Raw genomic sequence first — 22,355 nt, forward strand, 5'->3', positions numbered from 1 at the left:
CTTTTTTGTTTTGTTTACCCGTCCAATACACAAATTGTCTTTTTGAATATATATTTTTTTTATCGTTATTTTTATTTTTATTTCATTCAGCTAATTAACTTACCTTTTTTGTTTCTAAAAAAATAAAAAGATTTTCTAGTTTGTTGTTGTTGTTGTTGTGCGCTCTGGAAAATCAACAACAACAACAAAAAAAAACCTGATTGACAACAATAACAACTAATGATTAATCTAACGACGATGCCGACAACAACAAATCATAGTTTTAAAGGCGTACGCCATGTCTTATCTATCTTGCTTCTCTCTTTTCAACGACGTCCATTCATCCAGGTTGCTTTCTGTTGTTGTTGTTTTTCTGGCTTCTTACTTGTTATTGTGTATATGAAAACAAAAAAAAAGGATGGTCATCAGGAAAAAAATGGTCAATTTTTTTTCTCTGTTCATTCATATATATGTGAATTTTGTTTGTTTTTTGTATTGGTCGGTCGATCGGTTATGAAGGCGTGATTTTTGTATTTTTTTTTCATCTGAAAAATATAAAACGATAAAATGGGCAGTTTTTCTTTTTCACTTTATTTGGCCATTGCTATTGGATACATAAATGTTCAACTCAACACACACACACACAGCAAACAAACAAACAAACATATATGGATGACCTCAAATGCAGCGCCCAAACCAACGCACACACACGCATACACCGATAGATAGATAGAATAGCCTGAACTGGTGAAAAAAAAAGTTATGAAGCGAAAGGAAAATTGCCAATTCAGTGTTCCAATATACCAATGGTCTGTGTGTGTATGTACGGTATATTTTATATAAAAAAAAAGAAAAGGAAATGGAAATCAGGAAAGGACAGTCGCAGATATAGATAGGAAATGAATCGAATTGAATATTTATAAGATATCCAAAATACCAGTACCAACCAGAAATGAAAAAAAAATATATGGCGTCCGAATAACGAAATTGAAACCGAAAATGCTATGGCTATGTGTGTTTGTGCCTGATCGAACGGACAGTCTCTCTTTCTTCAGTTTTTTTTCATTGCTGGTCCAGTTATATAGATCATCATCATCATCGTGGACAGTTTTTTTTTGTTTTCTGGGTGTTTGTCTATGTCCCAACGAAGAAATAAAGATAGCAATAGGAACAAGCCTGTTTTATTCTCCCTTGTTGTTGTTGTTTGGTTAGTTGGATGGTCTTTGAAATCGATGCTTCGATTTTTTTTTTTGGATTCAGTAAAGTTGCAAGAAGAAGAAAAAAATACGAATTTCTATATAGCCTTGGACAGAAATAAAATGTTCACACACACAAAATGTACACATACTTATACAGGAGATAGGCAGGAAAACGAAAAATATATTATGCTGAACGTTAAATTGGTTCACCAAAAAAAAAAAAAAAAAAAAAAAGTTTCCAAGTTACAAGGAAGACCGATCGACCGATCAGAGAAAATGATTCGACCGAAAAAACCAAGCCAACCAACCAACCAAAGTAAAATCAGTTGAAAATTAGAAACGAAAAGAAGGGAAAAGAAAAGAGAAAAACAAAAAAAAAATTGACCGAAACAAAAATATATTTAGGTTGTTTAGGAGATCATCATCAATCGGCCGACAACCGATCATCATTGCTTATTGAGAAACATACATATGGCGAGAGAGAAAAAATCTAAAGATAGACCGAAAATTGGACGTAACTATTAGAATAACTTGAATAAAAAAAAATGGGCACCATCAATTGGGCGAGAGATGAATGAATATAAAATGGAAAAACAAAAAAAAAGTTGGCAACCATCAATTCTCTCTTTACAACAAAACTGACACCATCCAAAATACCAAATGCGTCCATAACAAACACACACACTAACTAACCATATATATTGAGAAACGGAAAACATACACATATTGTTTTCTTGGCTCATCATCATCATCATCATTGTTGTTGTTGGTATACAGGGCATGAATATTGCATTTTTCTTTTTTTGGCACATCATTTTCTAACGGTCGGTATTTTTTTCTGTGTGTGTGTGTGTTCGATCTATCTGTTTGAACATTAGAGAATTAGTGTCTATGTCGTTGATGAATTTCGTTTGTTTTTTTCATGTGTTGTATAAATACCAAACTTACACAACCGAACGAAAGAAAGCAACCGACAACCAGTTCCGACATTTTGATATGGTTAGTGTGTGTGTGTGTGTGTGTGTGAATGTCAGTATATTAGAATTGAGAATCCATTGGAATTGATGAGGATGTTAGATGAATGTTTACCGGAGGCCTAAACAACAACACAAATATACAATGAAAATTGTTATGTGATGTGTGTGTGTGTGTGGAGATGATGCATACAGCATAATCTTTTATTAAAATTTTCTTTGTTTCAATAGACATTTGAAAGTGAAACCAAATGATGATGATGATATCAAGAATCTTACTTCATTTAGTGATGCTTGATCAAATATGGATAATGATGGAAGAGAGAGAGAGAGAAAATGCAATTAGGATATTTGCCAGGAAATATGATATTGTTTTGCAAAAAAGGGAAAGATAATTGACAGAATTTTGATTGATATTTTCTTATTGTTTTATTTTACTGGTTGTCATAAATTTCAAATTAGCCTTTTAATTGAAATTTTCTAATTATTCAATTTTTTCTAATTCTGCTCCTTTCAAAATTACCTGAATTTGAAGAACAAACACAATTCTGTTTCGTGTTTTTTTTTTGAAATTGACTTTTCAATGCCTACATTTTATTGTTGTTTTGTTCTTTTGTTGTAATGATGATGATCAACAGAATTTTTTTTGATAAAGAGCCAAAAATAAATTTGAACCAAAAAGAAAAAGATGCTAAATATCAACAACGAAAATGGCAACCACCAACCAACCAACCAACCAAACAAACATACGTCAATAACAAACATTTAGGCATTGAGCCAGGCAGCATATAACGTCCAACATTCACCCGATTCCGGTTATTATTCACCAAAAAAAAGAGACAAAATCGTCCGACCGGCCAAACATCATTCAAAATGTCTTCGTTTCTATTTTATTTTTACTTTTTTTTCTTTCTCTTTTTTCCTGTGAATACATTTCAACAAATAAAAAAACATGATGCTTCTTCATTCAATACGGATTCTTCAACGATGACGATTAGAGAATAGAGATGAAATAAGAAGTAGAGAAAAGAAAAAAAACTTAACCATCATCATGAATTGTGAATGGACGAACGGAAGAATTTCTTTTTCTTTTATTTCGTTTCGTTTCGTTTTTTCTCTTTTTTTTTAGTTTTTTAAAATTAATTTATTCCATTAGACTAATTCTCTTTGTCTGGCCTATTCCAAAACATATTCTGTGCATCAATTTTTTCGACAAAACAAAAAAAAAAAAAGAAAAGATTCTTTCTCGGTTTCATTTTCATCGTCTTCGTCATCATCTGATTCTATTTTCAGAAATTCTATGGAATCAGATGACGATATTGTTTCTCTTTTCCATCTTGAAATTAATGTTTGCACATCTTTTATTGCAATGATAATGATAATGTCCAAAGTGGGCGAAAAAAAATTTAAATTTTTCCCATTCATTAATAAAACTGTTTAATCATATAAAAAACAACAAATGTCATTGTCATTTTTGTTAATTTATGATTGGCTTTACCTTGGTGTTTTGGACTACGACAACAACCAAATAAAATTGGTTTGTATTTCCCCCACTACAAAATTAGACCTAATTTCTGCAGTCATTATCATTATCATTAGGCAAACATTGAATAAAAAGAAGGACAATTTTAAAAAAGTGTCACCGGTTTGTTTCGAAAAGATCTTTAAAGAAGATCTTTTCCAAGATTCCAAGAATAAATTGATCGCTGTGTTTTTCGTTATTTTCAAACACTTTGTTTGTTTTCGTTGCTTACCTGTTCTGTCCTGTCATCATCATCAATATTTTGATGGTGGTAAAATTGGCCATGAACTAACTACCTAACTAAACTAATCATATTGGGCATGTCCATCATTGAAATTCAGTAAATGAGGAATGATCATCAAAAAACCGAAACAACGAAAACGATAAAACAAAAATTGACAATCAAAATTTGGACAAATTAGCAAAAAATATGCGATGCGGTGTTTGTCCAAAAAAATTTCATGGATAATGGTTATATATGGTTTTTGTTGTTTTGTTTTTCTTCTTCTTCATTGGAATTAAATGCCAACTCATTGTAGCCAATGATAATGATGATCATCATCAAATGTTTGGTCTAAATTAAATCCAATGATCATTTGTTTTAACAAACAACAAAACAAAACATTGAAAATACCAGGTAACCAATCATCATCATCATTAGTGTTTTGGTAAGCCAGATGATGATGATGATTTACCTGAAAAAAAGCTAAATAAACCTTGTAACAGATCGAATTTTGTTTTTTTTTTTTTTTGGTTAAATAATTAATTAATAAACCTGATGATGATGATGAACTATGGCTTTATCATGATAATCATGATTAAATTAGCTTTTTTTCGATGATTTTGTGATTTTTCTGTTTGGTTTTTTCATTTTAAATTCAAACAAAAAAAAAAAGATGAATTTTTGTTTTTCGTTCACCGAACACACACACACACATTGGATGTCCTTGAATTTGAGAATCGTTTGTCCATTATCATCATCAAATGAAGTGAAAAAATATTGAACCAAAAAAAAACAAATGATAAATATTCAATGTAGATAAAATCAATGAAAAAGTAAGATAAATGTCTTTTTCTGGTCAAACACAAATCTAGATTTGCGTTGGTTTTTTTTGTTCTGGTTTTGGCATATGGTTATTCAAGAAAAAAATCAAGCCTTTTTCTTGTTGGGAAATCTGAGAAATCAGCCAGAAAATGATCGATTATAGTAATCGGCATATATCACAAAACAAATCGAAAACTCACATTCAAATAAATTTTTCCCAAATGGGATTCGAAAGAATGATTGCTGTTGTTGTTGTTTGGTTTGGTTTGATCAATCTATGAAAATGCCAAATGGAATTCTGTACAATACGATTCAACGACAGTAACAACAGTAAAAAAGAAAAGAAAATTGGTTATTGGTTAGCTGATCTATCTTTGGTTGTTTCGTTTAGTTTTGTTTTTCTGATTCTGATTCTGGGTGAAAATAAATGGACCACCACCATTACCTTATGTGTTTTACGATAAGAAATTTCGATTCCCTTGACGCCAAAAATCGTAAAGTAATGATGATGGCCAATACAATACTTTTTTTTTGCTATCGAAATTTCTATATCATTAATCTTTTTTCTGGTTGTTTTCTACAGCAACCAGAAAAAAAATACATTATGACCAAACGAATGTGTTTATGATACGAATCAAATTCTAATCATCGATCACAATATGATTGAATGAAAAAAAAACATTTTTAGTAAAATGAGATTTTTTGGTTAGTTCGGTGAACCTTTTTTTTCTTTCTTTGATATATAGTAGAGATATGGTCATTGGTAATTTATGTTTAGTTTACCTGTTTTGTTTTGTTTTTTTTTCTTGTTAATTAAATCATCATCATTAGGTTCAAATCTCATATACAACAACAACAACAACAACAACAAGGGTCAGTTACCTTTTTTTTCTCTCCACATACATAAAGGTATATTTGTATAATGTGAATGTCTGTGCGTGTGTATGTATTTACCGGTACATCAAATGTTTTTTTGTTTTGATTTTCTTTCTGATTTTTTTTCGCTTGGTAAATTGAATTGATGACACACTGGTAAACAAAAACGCAAACAAGCCTCTAAATAGCCAATGTCATTGATATCAATAAGCACATAAGCAATATGGATATTTTTCTCCATATTGCTTATGATAGATACATTAATCTCGAGGTGTGTGTGTATCATATATCGGTATTTGATTTTATTATGAACTTTGTACAGTATATTTTTTTTTCTCTGCTTTCTTCGCTAACCAAATAACCATGATGATGATGATCATCATCAGGGAGCAATGCAAAAAAAAAAAAAAAATACGGAAAAAAAATTTTCTGATGAACTTTTCATATTTCAAAATGCAATAAATAGAGATCGAATGGATCATCAACTAAGCCGGGTAATAAAATCAAAATTTGAAGCAACAACAACCATAACAACCTCATAGTAAATTGAAAGTATTTTGATGATGATGATCGGTATCAATATCGGTATCGAAATAAAACCAAAAAAAGCCATGACAAACAAACAAACAACAACAACAACTATTGTTGTTTGTTGATTGATTAGTCCAGTTTTTTTTCAACACTGTTGTTGATTGCATATCCAAAGAAAAAATGAAAATTTTATCTATCGAATCGTTGATACAACAACCAAACAACATTATCATTATCAAAATCAAAAGCAGCAGCCACAAAAAGTAATCAAACATTCTCTGTGTACATTTAAAACTATGAAATGTATATAGAAATGATGATATGGTGAAATCATTTTTAGGTTCATCATCATCATCATCGTTTTTCAGTGTAATTAAATATTATGGTCCTTTTTTTTAGGGCTGGTTGGTTGTCATCGGATGTATATTGATTGATTGATTGATACAATGGTGATATCAATGAATAATGTTATCAATTGAGATCGAATCCATTGATTGATTGATTATATGGCCATCATCAAATTTGAATTGATAAGATTTTGCTTTTTTGTCTTGTCCTTCCAAATCTGGCTACTTGCTGATGTGATTAGATTTTCAAAAAATAAAAATTTTTATTTGAAAAAAATACGACTACCACTGCCATCTAGTAGTAAAAAGGGAAAAAAATTTCAAACACGAAAAAACCAATAAGATTTTTGGGGATGAAAAAGTGTTTTAGCCAGATGAATTTCGCCAAAAACTAAACTAATGATGATTAAGTAAAATTTTATTTTAAAAAAATTCAAAAAAGTAAAAAATTTTCACAGAAAAAAATACACACACCAAACAAAAATAAACAAAACAAAGTTTGCATGCCAAACATTTGTTTCATGTCATTTTAGGTTTTTTGTGTTTCTGAAACCTGAATGAAAAAGAAACCTGAAACAAATCAAGTACAGCACATGGTATATTTTTTTTATCATTTTGATGACAATCAATCGAATCATTCAATTCGATATTTTGATTCAAAATTCAAATTCATTTCAATATTCCACAAAAAACAAAAATCCAAAAATCTCATCACGCAAACGATCATTTCTTTTTTCTTTTTTTTTTTCAGTTTTTGGCCACCGCAATAATGTGGACTTGCACTCCACTCACTCACTAATCATTCAGCCATAATAGACATTATTATTATTATTTGGTCGAGAATATTGTCTGTGTATTTATAATAATCATAATAATCATCATAATCATCTTTGCAATCAAATCAATATCCATTTATAACCACAGTAACAATCATAATAATCAACGACGATAATAATAATGATAATAATGATGATGACAATGGCGTTGCCCATGTTTTGATTATTTCAAATTGGAATTTTTTCGTTTGTTTTTGTTCATCTGGAGTTGAAAATCATCATGGACGTCAATGAAGATTGGCCATAACCACTATACCAATAATAATGGACAATTTTTTTACCCAAACCCTGATGAATTGAATATAAGTTGGTTTTGGTTGACCAATTTTTTCTTCCCCCATTAAATCTTAATTAGCATCCAATATGGTTATATCCAATTAAAAAATATCACCATCATCATCATTATTTACCTTGATTTCGGCCATCAAGCAAAGTTTGCGTGTGTGGTCAATCGATCACACACACAAAGAGTTTTTATTATTCATATTTTCGTTGTTGTCGTTGTTGTTGACATAATTTGATTTGATGTTGTTTTTTAACTACATTTCTTTTAAAAAAATTGTCATTAATTAAACAACAATTACAGGTCCACTCTCCAGTGATCACAATAATTGGCTTTAATATTGATGATGATGATTGTGTGTGTGTGTGTGTAGATAGTAGACAATGAATTGGCCGCAATCAATTTTTCATCATTGGCTTCTGGTTATTTTGAATGAAATAATCAAATTGGTGACCGATTGTCTTCAATTTTTATCATACACCTGGACCATATATTTCAAATTTTCAAACACGAAAATTAACGATTTTTCGATCGATCGATCAACATCGATTCAAGATATTATCGACAAAATTTAAATGAATATTGTCAAGTTTTTTCTTGAAACAACTTTACTTTTTTTTCTCTCCTCAGCTTCTTCATTTTGTTAATTACAGTTTTGTTTTAAAAATTTTTTCAAAATGTTTTGAAAAAAAGAAAATAGAGAATTAGATTAATGACAAGCAAGCAAGCAAAAAAAAACGAAAAATTATCTCGTTACATAGCCATGTTTTGTCGTTTTTCTTTCGTTCGGTTACGAATACTTGAATGTAAAATGATAATTTTTCAAACAATTTTTGTCACATGATGAACTTTTTTACTCTAGGATCATGTTTGTTTGTTGATTTTAATTGTTTCAAACATGGAAGATTGGGGAATTTCAGTGATGTTACAGTTATCTTCTTTGGTTCACAGTTCTTCAGTTCTTGCTTGCTTCAATGACGCCCATCCCAGATATAAACATATTTTAACGCGTTCGCTACCAGCGACGCATATATGCGTCGTTTATTTGCTGTAGTTCTATGTGTTTTTCGAAATCTCCGGTAGCGAACGCGTTAAACTTCCTAACTTGCGATTCTGTTTCCATGGAACATGTTTTGCAATTTTTTTTTTCCTTGTTGTTTGTTTGTTTTCATTGTAATTTTTTTCGTAACTTTTACAAAGTTTCTTTGTTTCTGGTGAAAACATCAATTCTAAAATGATGTGTGATTATCATTGTGTGTGATCAATGATGAATGTTTCGTTTGTTTTACCATCATGATGATGATAATAATTTATCAACAAACAACAACATACAGAAAGAAGATTCTGTTTGATCTGATTCAATGGGATAATCTCCAGAGGATAAACATTATCATCCGCAGACAATGATAAATGTAGAAACTGGAAACAGGAAAAGGAACTGGGTTTCAATTTTTCTTTTCTGGGTCTTGTTTTTCAAAAACAAATAGCGAATCAAGTGTTAATCGAATCATGGCCTGGTCTGGTTTGTTTGTTTGTTTATCGTTGTCAAATTTGTTGTTCGGGTTTCCAAAATTTAATTATAACCAAAGAAAAAAAGAAAAATATCCATATTTTCCACTGAAAAAAAAGGTTCCAGAAGTTTTTTTCGTTTTTGGGAACTAATCGCATTGCCTGTAGAAACCAAACAGCGTCCAGCGTGTACTATTTCGACCCGAAGGGCTTTTTTCAACAAAACAAAAATAAAAAAAAGGGAAAACTTTCAAAATTCATCTCATTTCAATAATCATACATACATCATATGCAAATTATTATTGGATGCAAAAACAGCCAAGCCAAACCAAACCAAAACTAAACTAAACAATAACTCAAATGGACACCATTTGTCCGTTTACTTACATTATTCATATACAATGCACACATGCACATGTCATCAACCCAAAAAAACCCATCCAAATTTTCAAATTTCTGGATTTTTGGTTTTTTATCAATAAAAAATATGATGCTCAGACAAGCAAGCAAGCAAGTATAATATCTAATGTCAATAACCAAACATACACACACATTGAAAATTCGGGTTGACAACCAAAATGAATGAATGAATGATGTTTTTTTTCTGAAAAAAAATTTTTAACAACAGCCAAAAACGAAAATGAAAATTATATTTTCATGTTTTGCATTCAGCCATCATCATCATCGTCATCGAATTGAATCGAACGTTATCGAACATGGATGTTTTCCTATTGACCTAATAAAAAAAATTTTTTTTCTTTTCTTTTTTTCCATTATGTCCATACCCCATTCGATTGTGTTGGTGTATGTGTGTGGGGGAGATGAAAACCTTTGGGTCTTTTTTTATTTTTTTTTTTTTGCTCGTTCGTTGGATGCTGATCCTGCAACAACAAAACAGAAAAAGATGCTTGGGACACACACACACACCGGGGACATTGAAGTGTGTCGATGGTTGATGCATTCGCATTTTTTCTACCATCATCAAATGATGGATCGAATTAAGGTCATTCAGATTTTTCGTTCGTTTTTGGCATTGCAAAACTGATCAGATCGATTGTGTTCAGGCCAATTGAAAACAGAAATAATAATAATTATTTATCAACGAAAAGGGCTAACTTGAATTTTGAAAAAAATTGTGAATCGAGTGAGAGAAAGTGAAAGCTGAACGATTTGGTTGAATGATTTGAGATTTTTTTTCATTCGAATGAAGAAATCGATTTTTTTTTCTCAATTCAAGTATCATCTGTATTTGATGATAATGGTGACCGGTTTTTTTTCACCATTCGGCTGTCAGATCACACACACAATGAATTCTCATCGACAATTTTTTTCGTTTTTTGAAAAAATTTTGATATTTTATCTGTGTTAGGCCCACATATTTTGCATACACGCATTTTGCACAATTTTTTTTTTTTTGGTTAACAAAAAAACAACCGTTCACCACCCTGAACTAATTCTCTATTTTTTTCACAAAAAAAATTTGTTTGTTTGAATCCGAGAAAAAAACGAACGAAATTCAAAATCCCATAGATATGAATGACAGATATTTGGTTGTTGTTGCAGTTGAGGGCCATTCATTCATTCAATCAGTTCAATTTCATATGTATGACCAAAAATTCACCAAAAAAAAAGAATCCATTTTTTTTGCATTTGAATCTATAAATTGGGTATTCTCTGTTTGTTTGTTTGGAAGAGATTATGATGATGGATTTCATCGTGGGCCCATTGAATGCAAACTTTGCTGAAAGGGTCCATCATTGATGACAAAATAATAATAATAATTTGTCGCCCAAACAACACTGTAAAATCAGAAGGAAGAAAATTCTATTTTTGGAAGAGAAAACTGCAGCCAGCAAAATCGCAAAATTATCACTGATGTCACATCGTTCAAAAAATACTAAGCTTCTCCTTTTCTGCTAGTTTGTTTGTTTGTTTATATGATTCGATCGTATTTCTTTATCTCATTTCTAATTCCGAATCGACTTTGATTCTTTCTTATTTTACACAGAATTTATTCTATTCTAACAAAAAAAATCGAATCAGAATAAAAATTGAACACCAACTGAATGAGTGAGTATTACTTTTACTACCGATGATGATGATGACAACAATGTGCAAAGAAATGAAACGAATTTGAAGATTCTTCTGTCATTTGCTTGCTTGCTTGCTGTTTTTCATTCACTTTTTTATTCATATATAAAAAAGTAATCCATCTTTTTATTTATTTATTATTCGACGATTCGGGCGACATGATGATGATGAACATCATGCTGCATAAGTATTAAACGAATGAGAATTTTTCCGGAAAATGGCGCTTATAAGCTTTCTTCTTTTCTTTCGTCTTTTTGCCTGCTTAGTTGCTTCCTTTTCTTGTTTTGGTCTGTTTGTTTGTGAAAATACTTTGAACAAACATTTTTTTTTGTTGAAAAGACAAGACCAAGATGATATCCTTACCGATCAAACTAAACATCAATATGGAGAGACCATAAGAGATGATGATGAAAAAAGTAACTAACTTTTTTTTCTGCCATCATCATCATCATCATCAACATCAACACTCCGTTACTCTCTTGAAGAAAACTTCCTAAAAAAGAAAAAACAACGAATATTGAAATAAGCTTTTTTGCTGTGTGCAAAGAGACATAAACCATCGAAAGTTAATTGAAATTTTTTTCCTGTTTTTTTTTATTATTATTTTTGTTTCATGTTACTTAACACTAAACAACAACGCACCTTTCAAGAAAAAAATTATCAATATCCAAACACACACACATGATATATACGAATTACCGGGGAGAAACAGAAATGTTTATCTCTTATTTGAGTGATGGAAATTGGAAAAATTGTCGAAATGAAATCAATTTATTGAAAATGTAACTGGAAATGAACCGAAATATTTTTTTTTTCGACAACAGCAGGCATATTGCTCAGGTTTTTTTTAATTATAATATCCGGAATATTTCCATGAGAAATGTTCCAAATTCTGAATTCCAAATTCAAAAATAATTTTCTGTGTTTCAAGGAAAAATTTGAATTTAATCGGTTCGAATCTGATTTTTTGGTTTTCTCGATTCATCACTACCACCACCACTTGTCACAAGAATCAATTTTCAGTAAAATTTCATCAAAAAGCAAGATTTTTTACCATTCAAAACAACAACAACAAATGACCTAAGTGATTATGGTGATGATGGAAGAAAAAACCCCGGTAAAAAGAAAGATCATTTAGAAATTCTAGAATGTGGATCGAATCTAATCATTTTTTTTCTGTTGTTGGGGTGATTTGCATAATGGTCTTTGTATTCACGAAAAAACGAAAAACGAAAAACAGAAATCCTCTAGGCTTGTTTGTTTCGGTTTAGCATCAGGATTTTTGTTTTCAAAATTTGTTGTTTTTTTCACTTGAAAAAATTCGAAAAAATTGACTAGATCAAAAAAAAAGGACAAACAACGATGATGGTTGGTTGGTTGGTCGAAACTAATCGATAATAAACATCGTTCGTATGTAAATGATGATCGTTCGTTTCGTAAACAAAAATCGGAAAAACCAAAAAACCAAAAACCACCGAAAACCCGCCCCAGATAAACATGACCAATATTTTTATTCTCCATATTGATGTTTGACGACCCTACCGATGCCAAACAACGATGATGATGATCTTTTTTTTTTTTGTTGTATTTTAAAGAATGAAAAATGATGATGATGTGATGGTAATGACAATCATCATCTGGATTTTTTTTGGGCAAAAAAATCAATTTGTAAAGTTTTTTTTCATTCTTTCCGGGATTTTTTCTTTCTACGGTCAATTCTTTTATTTTCAGAAACCAAAACAACATTGACAGAAAATCAATTAGATTGAATTTGAATTTATAAATATTTTCGATTGTAAAATCCATTCAAAATTTGAATATTTATCTCGTTTAGATTTTTTACAAAAATCGATAAATGACAAAACCATAATGTTTTTTTTTTTTTTGAATAATGATTTTTTTTCTGGTTCCACTTGATTTCGGTCATCGGTCAATTGAACATCATCATCATTGATTGATTTTTAACCGTTTTTTACATACAATTTTTTTTGTTTGTTTTTTTAACCCAGAGTTATAATCTGTGGATCCATTTAACCAACCACGATATCATCATTTATTTTTTAGATTATACACAGGAAAAATATGGAGCCTGAAGTTATAAAATAAATAAAGTGATCTTGAAAAATAATGTAATCCCGAATGGAAAAAAAAGAACCAGAACCAGAAATTCAAAGTAGTTTTTCGTCATATAAAATACAATGTATGTTCGGTGTGTTTTTGCTTGTTTGTTTTTGTTTCCATAGGATAACATTCCTTTTTTTTCGAAGGAAGAAAAACAAAAATTTGCCAAGAATTTCTATTATGAATATTCTGCATATTCAATTTTTTTTCAATGTAGTTTTTTTTAATCTAGATGTTTGTTATGTGAAAAATCTCATCATTTTCCTCTCTCCATCTCTCTCTCTTTCTCTCTACGATGTTATTATTGTTCCTAGAGGGTGTTATTTTGTAATTTACTCTGTTTTTTCCCTTTAGTGAAAAAAATGAAAATAACAACAACAACGACAACATGCATCTCCAAACATCAATAATGTTAATTTGAAACCAAAAAGAAAGTCTGGAATTCATCGATTTATATATATCGAACCAACAACCAATATCACTCTCTCAGATATTGATATATGATTGATAAATTTACCATTACCATCGGCCATCGTTTCAAAGTAAAAAATAGGATTTCAATTCTTCTCCCTTGTTCATCATCATGATTATCTGTGTTTTTTTTCTTTACATTCATTTCATTTCGAATGGATTTTTGAAGCAATATATGAATGTATGCATGCATGTATGTCGAGAAAAAAATACCTAATTAAATACATTGTGTAATAATGAAAACAAACGAGAACAAATATAACGAACGAACAAGCGAACAAAAACGTACAATCAAGATGACAACATGCACGCACACATCTATGTCCCCCTCCCTCCCAAAAAAAAACGAATACAACAAGAATATTCTATCCCGACCATCGACTATAGTCCAATTACAATTCTGTGCTTGTTTTGTTTTGTTTGGTTCCAAAATGAATACAAATATTGCCTTGGATTCATTCTGTTTTGGGTCCCCATACTAATCACAATATCAATATGTATACCAGACACACACAGACAGAGAGTTAGTCCAACTAACAGAGTTTACAATGTTTGATTTTTTTCTCCATCTCCATCATCATCATCATTATTATTGATGACGCCAATTTGTTTAGCTTACTACCCTGTGTTTTTTCCCCTTTATTTTTGACTATGATTGGCTTCATTTCTGGCTTGTGTTTGGTCCTATTTTTTTTTTTCATTGATTTTTTTTCCTTGTTTTTTTAATTGATGATGACAATGTTGTTGTGTGTGTGGATAATGACGATGTTTTTTCTCCAGTTGTTGTTGTTGTTGTTTGGACGAGAAATCAACATTATTTTGCCCAAAAAAAATCCAATATTATGATTCACAAACCGGTTGTGTATGGATGTCGCCTTGTTATTTTTCATTTATATTTGGTTGTTCAAATACTGAATCCATACATAATGAATGAATGGAAGACTTGCATCCGATTCTTGCTTTCATATATACATCTGGCATATTGGCATCTCTTGATATAACCAAAACCACTATCTATCTATCTATTTATCTATCTTTCTTTCTTTACACATTGCCTATCATGGCTATATTGGATATTTGGACCAAACAACTGACAAAAAGGAATATCCAAAAGTCCGTTTTTTTTGGTCGGGTTGTTGTTGTTGTTGTTTGATGTTCATCGTTTTTTTTACATTTGCATTTGCGTCGTCGCCATTTATTCGATTGTGTTGTTGAGAATCAAATATGATGAAGATCAAATGACCATCATCATATTGCAGGTTTTTTTTGCCTCGATATTTACAATACTATTTTTCAGTTTCCTCTTCGTATGTAATGTTTGTTTGTATAAAGGCGGTGCTTATCTTTCACTTCTCTCTTCTTGTTGTTGTTCACCAATGGTCATTCTCAAATTGATGATGATTTCTTTCTCTATTGGACAAACACACATCTATGAATGGCTATGGATCCTCCCTGTGTTATATATAGAGATGATGTTCGAAATCGATTTTTTGCTCTCATTGCTGGCTACAACAACAACATAACACTGTCCTAGCTATAGCTAGTTTTTTTTTGTTCGATTAGGCATCCAAATCATTCTCGCATCTTCTTCTTCACATCATCGTCAATATAAAGAATTCAATATTGATAGTAAGTCCAGTTCAAATAAAAATAGACTAGGCTATTTTTTCTGCTCTATATTCCTATTGGTTTTTATTGTATATTCAGTGTGCGTGTGTGAATGTGATTCTGGTTTCGTTTTATTTGTATTTGGTTTTATTGGCTGTGTTCATGTCCGTTTCTGTTTATAAATATTGTACTGTCCAAAACCAACATATAGAGAACCTATAATAACTTTTTTTTATGGAAAAGGAAATGTGGATCACAAATAATCATTATCTTTATAGATATTTTTTTATTTTATTAACGTTAATGAGAATTTGATCAATTTCGAAAATGAAAATTACATCTGTGAAATTGAAATGGTAATAATAAAAAATTCGTGTCTAAAATTTACATTTGCAATTTCGGAAGAGAGGAAAAAAAACAAAAACAAAAAAGCTAATTCTAAATTATTATTCTTCTTCATCATCATCATCATTAGAATTCGTGAAAAAAAAGGATTGGAATTTTCTGTTTCTGGTAAAAAGTCCAAGAAAAAGTGAAAATAAAGGGGGTGAAAAAAAACATCCAAATAGCATCATCATCAGATGCGAAATTCTAATATGATATCGCATCCAATTCTTGACGACGACTATAATAATAATAATAATGATGATCATTGCTAATATCGTACATCTAATATAATAGAGAAAGAAACCCAGTCTTCGTTTCCTTATTTTTCCATCTTTATTTTCTTACTTTACAAGGAAAATAATAAGAAGAAGAAAATACAGTGATACTTTAGCTATATACAGAAAGATAGAGATAGATAGATAGGTATCATCATCATTTGAGCAACAACAACAAATATCGATTTGTAATTGCTTTTTTTTCGGCGGAGAATAAGGGGGGTTGAAAAACATCCAAGGAACATAACAAAGTGCGAATGAATAGAAAGTGTGAGATAAGAAGCGAGTTGGAGAGAGTTTGCCAACTCACCAAATGTCTTGAATTTGTTTTTTTTTGTCTTTCTTTCATTCTGGGCAGCTTATAGAAAATCTTGCCAAATACAAAAAAATACATTGGTGGGCATCATTTCGATTTTCTTTTTCATTCAAAATTCGATTTTTTTTAGATTACATCCTACGCATGTTTCTTCTTTTTCTCTTCTTCTCTCTTTCTTTCGATCATATCGGATATCCATCTATGATGATGATGACAAACGAAACGAAACGAAAAAAGGTCTAAAAATACAAACAAACAACAACAACAAATTCAGTTTTGGACGATTGTCGTCATCAACATCGTTATCGTTGATGACTGGTTGGTTCCAAAAAAGAAAAGAAAGAAAAAATGTTTGCTTGGTTTGTTTTTGGTTTTTTCCCCAAAGCAAAAGCAGTAATGATAATTCCTATTTTGTCCCCTTTGGTTGTCTTGTCTTGTTTTTTTTTCGTTATTCTGTTGTTTGTTTGGTTGCCCGTCACTATAGTAGTGTGTTTTAGTTTGATTTCGGACGGTCCGTAGTGGTATGTGAACATACAAATACCGACCGACCGACCGACCGACCGACCGATGAATGAATTTGAAAATAGGAAAAAAAACTCATCTGCATACATAGTCGACTCGTCTTCTATTTTTTTTAACTCGATTCTCTCTTTTGCTCGCTCCCTGAATATTCATTCTCGATTTGTCGATTCTGTCCGAATGACTATCGTTTTCCAAGCACATACACACACATCGACTATGTGGACGAAACATTTTTTTTCATCATCATCATTAAGCCTGAAGAAAATAAGGGCTACCCATTTACTTTTTGTTTGGTTTGGATGTATGTATGATCCTCTTATCAGGCAACCAAAAAAAAAAAAAAAAAATAGTAAACAACAATTTCGACACACACTGGGGATAGTGAATCGTTAATACCCCTGATGATGTGTCACACACACACACACACAAGATGTGTTGTCGAATTTTTTTAACCCCTTTGCCTACCCAAAGAATATTCATCTCCCTTCAGTTCACTCAGTGTTAGTTTTTTTTTCTTCTTCATACATTATAATTGGATTCATGGTGAATGAATGGATGGATGGATGTTCCATTTTCATTTATATTTGGGTTGATTCTCAATTTCCATCATCATCACTAACATTATTTCGTATCAAAAGGAATGAATTTCTTTCTTTTTCTTTCTCTGTCCTCAAATGAATGTATGTCCACCACCATCATTCATTCATTCATTCCTGGGTATTTCATTTTAACTCCCCTATTTACACTGCACTGGATGTATATATTTTCATTTAGTTTTGTTTAGTTTACATTGCATTCATTTTTATCTTTTACAAGCAAGAAAGAAAAACAAACTCAAAAAAAAAACTCGTTCATTATGGAACTTTATACCAGAGAGAGAGAGGAAGAAAGAGATATGGATAGGGAAAAAATAAAATGAATGAGTTGTACATTGAAATGAATCATTGTTGATCATGAATTTTATTTTTTGGAAACAGGACGGACGGTTATCACCCCGTATTTCGTACATAGTGTTACCCGACGGAATAACTATATGGATGGACTACATTGGACTTTTGTAATTTATATCGGGTATTGTATGGTTGGACGAAAATATATTCTGAAAGTTTCTCTTGTTTAATGAATGTTAATTTTTTTTTATTTTGTAATTTCAGTTTCGAAAGTGAGGGTAGGGTGGAAAAAATTCCTGCAAAAAAAACAATGGATGAAATTTTTTATTTGGAAAAAAATAATAGTAGCGCAGAGAAGGAAATCCAATTTGATGATTCAACCGAAACAAAATGCTGTTTTGTCATGTGATCCAAAAAAAAGGAAAAAATCCTAATAGCCATTGGAAAACTAAAATGATGATAATGGAACAAAAAACAAAAAACAAATTACATTCTAAATGATAATGGAATCAACATTACTTTCTTTTCTTTTTTAAAAAAATCATTTTCGTTTAATGGCCATTATGTTATTTTTTTTTTCCTTGGAATTTTCATTAATTTTTTTTTTCACAAAAAAAACAACAAAATGCACAATCGATTAATAAAGGATTAAACAAACAAACAAACAAACGGAAAAAAATAATGATAATGATGATGATCAATATCAATCAATTCAAGTCTAGTCAGTCTAGTAGTTTTACTTCTATATAGACACATAACACTCGATAGATCGAATGGGTAGAAAATGAAATTGAAAATTTGTTTTTCAAAATTGCCTTTTTCTTTTTTCTTTTCTTTTTATTCGATCACGAAATTCGTGTTTATTCGTTGGACAGAATCTCTTTTCGTAAAAAAAATTGGAAATTCTTATTTTTTCCCAATTTCATGACAATTCTATTACATCATCATCATCATCGAAACCCAAAGTTATTATCATTCAGTTCTAGTGAATAAAGTGTGTAAGTAAATAATAAAAGGAATAACCCTGAAGAATATTTTCAAATGGTCGTCGTCGTCGTCAACATTGGATATGGCAAAATAATGTCTGTTTTTTTTTGCAAAAATGGTTATTGGTTCTTTCTTTTTGTTGTTGCTGGTTTTCAAATGATGATGGTGATGGAGTGTTAGTGCCCTCCAGTCAAAATATTTTACCAAAAAAAATCGATTTATCGATGATGATGATGATGATGGAACCAGTTTATTTTTCCATCATTGATAAATTCTTGTTTGATGACAAAAAAAAATTTTTTCTGGCAATTTCAACAAACGAAGCAATGTAAAAGTGTGAAAAAAAATGAAAATCTTATTATAATGACTGTATTGAATATTTTTTCTTTCGAAAATGGAGAAAAATGATGTTGATCAGAAAAAAAATGTATTTTATGATTCGATTGCCCGAAAAACATAACTCGGAATGTTTTCGACAACCCTATCCATAAAGAAATTTTTACGAAAAGTTTTTTTTCACCCGAAAAAATTCTCATTTTTCTGGCCATCAGGTTTATTTAGCTTGTTTGAATGATGCTTAGGATTATTGCATAATCTAATAATAAATTACCATTTTTCCCCGAATGATAATGTTGATTTTTTTTTTATTGAGAGAAGGCATTAACACAGTGTCCGTTAAAGTAAAAAGCTTTTTTTTTATTGACTTGAACTTATCTATACTCATATTCAAATTTGGTGAAAAACGAACAAATTTGTTGTCACTTTTGGAATGATTTTGTCCGAAACATTCAACGAACGATAGATAATAATGTCCAATAATAATAATAATAAATCGAAAAATCAAGGGATTTTTTTCGGGTGTTCGATAAATTCGATTCAATTTTTTTATCCTTTTTTCCGTTGCTGATGGAGAATATGTTATGCAAATCAAATTGATGCGTTGAGTAAACATTTATGAATCTTCGTTTTGTTCATGTTGTACGTTTATTTTAAACGATAAACTTGGGACCATTTGGAAAATATAAATGGATCAAAAAAACATCATCAAAAATTTTCTACAAATATTAGCATCATAAGTGCCTTCATCTTTGATTTGACAGCCCCATTTGAAAGAAAAAAAAACATTTCAAAGTTGATAATAAAAATCAAAATATAAAAAATAATCAAATTTGATTACTGTCAACGGATTTGGTTTTAGTTTAGATTTTTATTATTTTTATCGATATTAAAATAAATAAAAGCAAGTAGGGTGTATATAGGCGATCTTTTTTTTGTTTTGTTTACCATCATCATCATATACACACAGAAAAATAAAGTCGTAAAATATACGGCAAAATTCATAACATTTTTGGGTTTTAACGTCATCCACAAAATGTTATGGTTTTTTTTCTTTTTTGTATTTCTGGGCAAAATCCATGAAATATTGAGGCAAAAAACTCAAATATTTGTGGCCAAAAAATCATGAAATATTCTGGAAAAGACCTAATATTTCTTGGAAAAATCCATGAAATATTCTGGAAAAAGACTGAATATTTTTGGGCAAAAAATCATGAAATATTCTGGTTAAAAATATTTTTATTTACAAAAAAAATGCGAAATAAAAGAGAAAAGAAAGATAAATTTAGCCGACTAAGGTGGCATAAAGATCATTTTTTAAATTCATAAACAAAAAGTAAACAAGTTAATCAATGAATAAAATTATAAAAAATTAAGATTATTGGCCAAGGATAGATTGAAATTCTCCGATTTGTTTGCTTTATTTTCCAGATTATCGCTCAAATCATGGCTATGTGATTTCTAATAATTTATCATGAATGGATGAATCTTCCTTGGTTGCCCTCAGTTCACCACTGATGCTTGCTTGAGTTCCATATCGCTTCCGATTTCTCGTTCGACCATTGGAGATTTCCTTATCCAGCCACAACGCTTTCTATTGTTTTTTCCATGCTTTGAGCCGTTACACAAAATAATATTTTCTGATTCGAAAAATAGTCAAATGGCAAACGAAAAACAAAAACTTCGTTTAAAAACAAAAATGCTGGATTCGAATTATTTCAATTGTTTAATTGAATTATCAACAATGTTTCGAATGTTAGCGAATTGTTTCAAATTTCAAGTTCAATTGTTATGGCTCAATCGAACAAACATCGATTTACCAAATCTTTTCATGAATCGACCATGAATCCAATCAGATATTCAAAAGCAATTTAAGGTTAACAGTTGTTTACAAAGCCAGTTAACAACAGCCACTAGTTTTGGCTTCATGATCAAATTGCAGCATTTGACCCCTTCACATTTTTTTAACCAGATTAGATATTAGTCAATTCGATTGGAACTCATCGTAGACAAATGGAGGAAGATCCAATCCAATACCTTCTTCTTTAGCCCTATTGAGAAAAATTTGCTTAGGAAACATCCATTTTGTCTGTATGATTATTCTGACCGGAAGATAGGATAGGATAGAATTCCATTCTCATTGAAACGTGATTTCAAATCAATCATTTTTTTTGTAGATCCAACTTCGCAAATTCATTGCAAACGCGATATGTTTGGCCGAGTGTCAAATTGTACATATTTTATTATGAAATTTTGATTAATCCAAAAAATGAAAAAAATTTTCTAAGTCCAGAAATTTTTCATGAAATATTGAGGCAAAACAAAAAATCCATGAAATATTGGGACAAAACAAAAAATCCATGAAATGTTTGGACAAAACAAAAAATCCATGAAATGTTTGGACAAAACAAAAAATCCATGAAATGTTTGGGCTGAGTATAAGATTGGCCAAAAATCATGAAATATTCTGGAAAAAAATCCTAATATTTCACGATTTCAGTTTTCCATAAAATATTGAGGAAAAAAACCATAACATTTTGTGGATGACGTTAAAACCCAAAAATGTTATGGTTTTTTGGCAAAAAATCGAACTATTTTACGTTTCATTTTTCTGTGTGTAATGTGAGTGGTCAATATAGAGCACCATACTTGAAATTGACCAATCACTTTATGGACGGAAGACCAAAAAAAAAAAAAGGCTGGCCAACCAACAAAATCAGAATCCTGAATGAATGATCCACACATACACAAATCGAGAATAACAATAGGCAAAATCAATGAAAATGGGTTTTTGCTGTTGAATGGAAAACAAAAATATTGTTGTTGCTGTTGGAAAAAATCTATATAAACAACAACAACAATGATGATGATGAAAAAGCTAATGACGCGTAACCAAATTGTTGTTTTTGTTGTTGTTTTTCCGTTTGGATTTTTTTTTTGCCCAGTTGCTATTTTTACTTTGTTGGTTATGATTTTTTGTTTCCATCATCATCATCGAGAGAGAGAGAAAAAAATATATATATCTCCGGGTGTTGCACGCATTTTTCATTTTTGTTCCACAAAATGCGTGCAGGGTTAAAAATATTTATTTTTTATTTTTTTGGTTTAAATCGACCACAATCATCATCATCATCATCATTGTTGTTGATCGTCATGATCCAAATTATTGTTGTTGTTGTTGTCGTCAAGCCTTCAATTTAAAAATTTTTTCAAAATAGAAATGTCCATTGTGTGGTGGTGGTGGTGGGAT

At 30.5% G+C, this 22,355-nt stretch overlaps 2 long non-coding RNA genes across 2 annotated transcripts; both read left to right on the top strand.

Moving 5' to 3' along the window:
• The first annotated feature begins 6,875 nt into the window (after positions 1 to 6,875).
• Positions 6,876 to 8,108, top strand: LOC142644995 (uncharacterized). The gene is made up of 3 exons (XR_012846201.1): positions 6,876 to 7,069; positions 7,225 to 7,836; positions 7,896 to 8,108. It is a non-coding gene; the product is annotated as an uncharacterized LOC142644995 (long non-coding RNA).
• Positions 8,109 to 15,087: 6,979 nt separating this feature from the next.
• LOC142646408 (uncharacterized) lies at positions 15,088 to 18,321 on the top strand. Its single transcript, XR_012847353.1, has 3 exons — positions 15,088 to 15,413; positions 17,870 to 17,968; positions 18,047 to 18,321. It is a non-coding gene; the product is annotated as an uncharacterized LOC142646408 (long non-coding RNA).
• Positions 18,322 to 22,355: the final 4,034 nt, after the last annotated feature.

Source organism: Dermatophagoides pteronyssinus, unplaced genomic scaffold (assembly GCF_027571235.1).
Source record: "Dermatophagoides pteronyssinus isolate colony J.1.1.1.1 unplaced genomic scaffold, Derpt_VIB-CSIC_2022.12 sq0001, whole genome shotgun sequence".
Taxonomy (NCBI): domain Eukaryota; kingdom Metazoa; phylum Arthropoda; class Arachnida; order Sarcoptiformes; family Pyroglyphidae; genus Dermatophagoides; species Dermatophagoides pteronyssinus.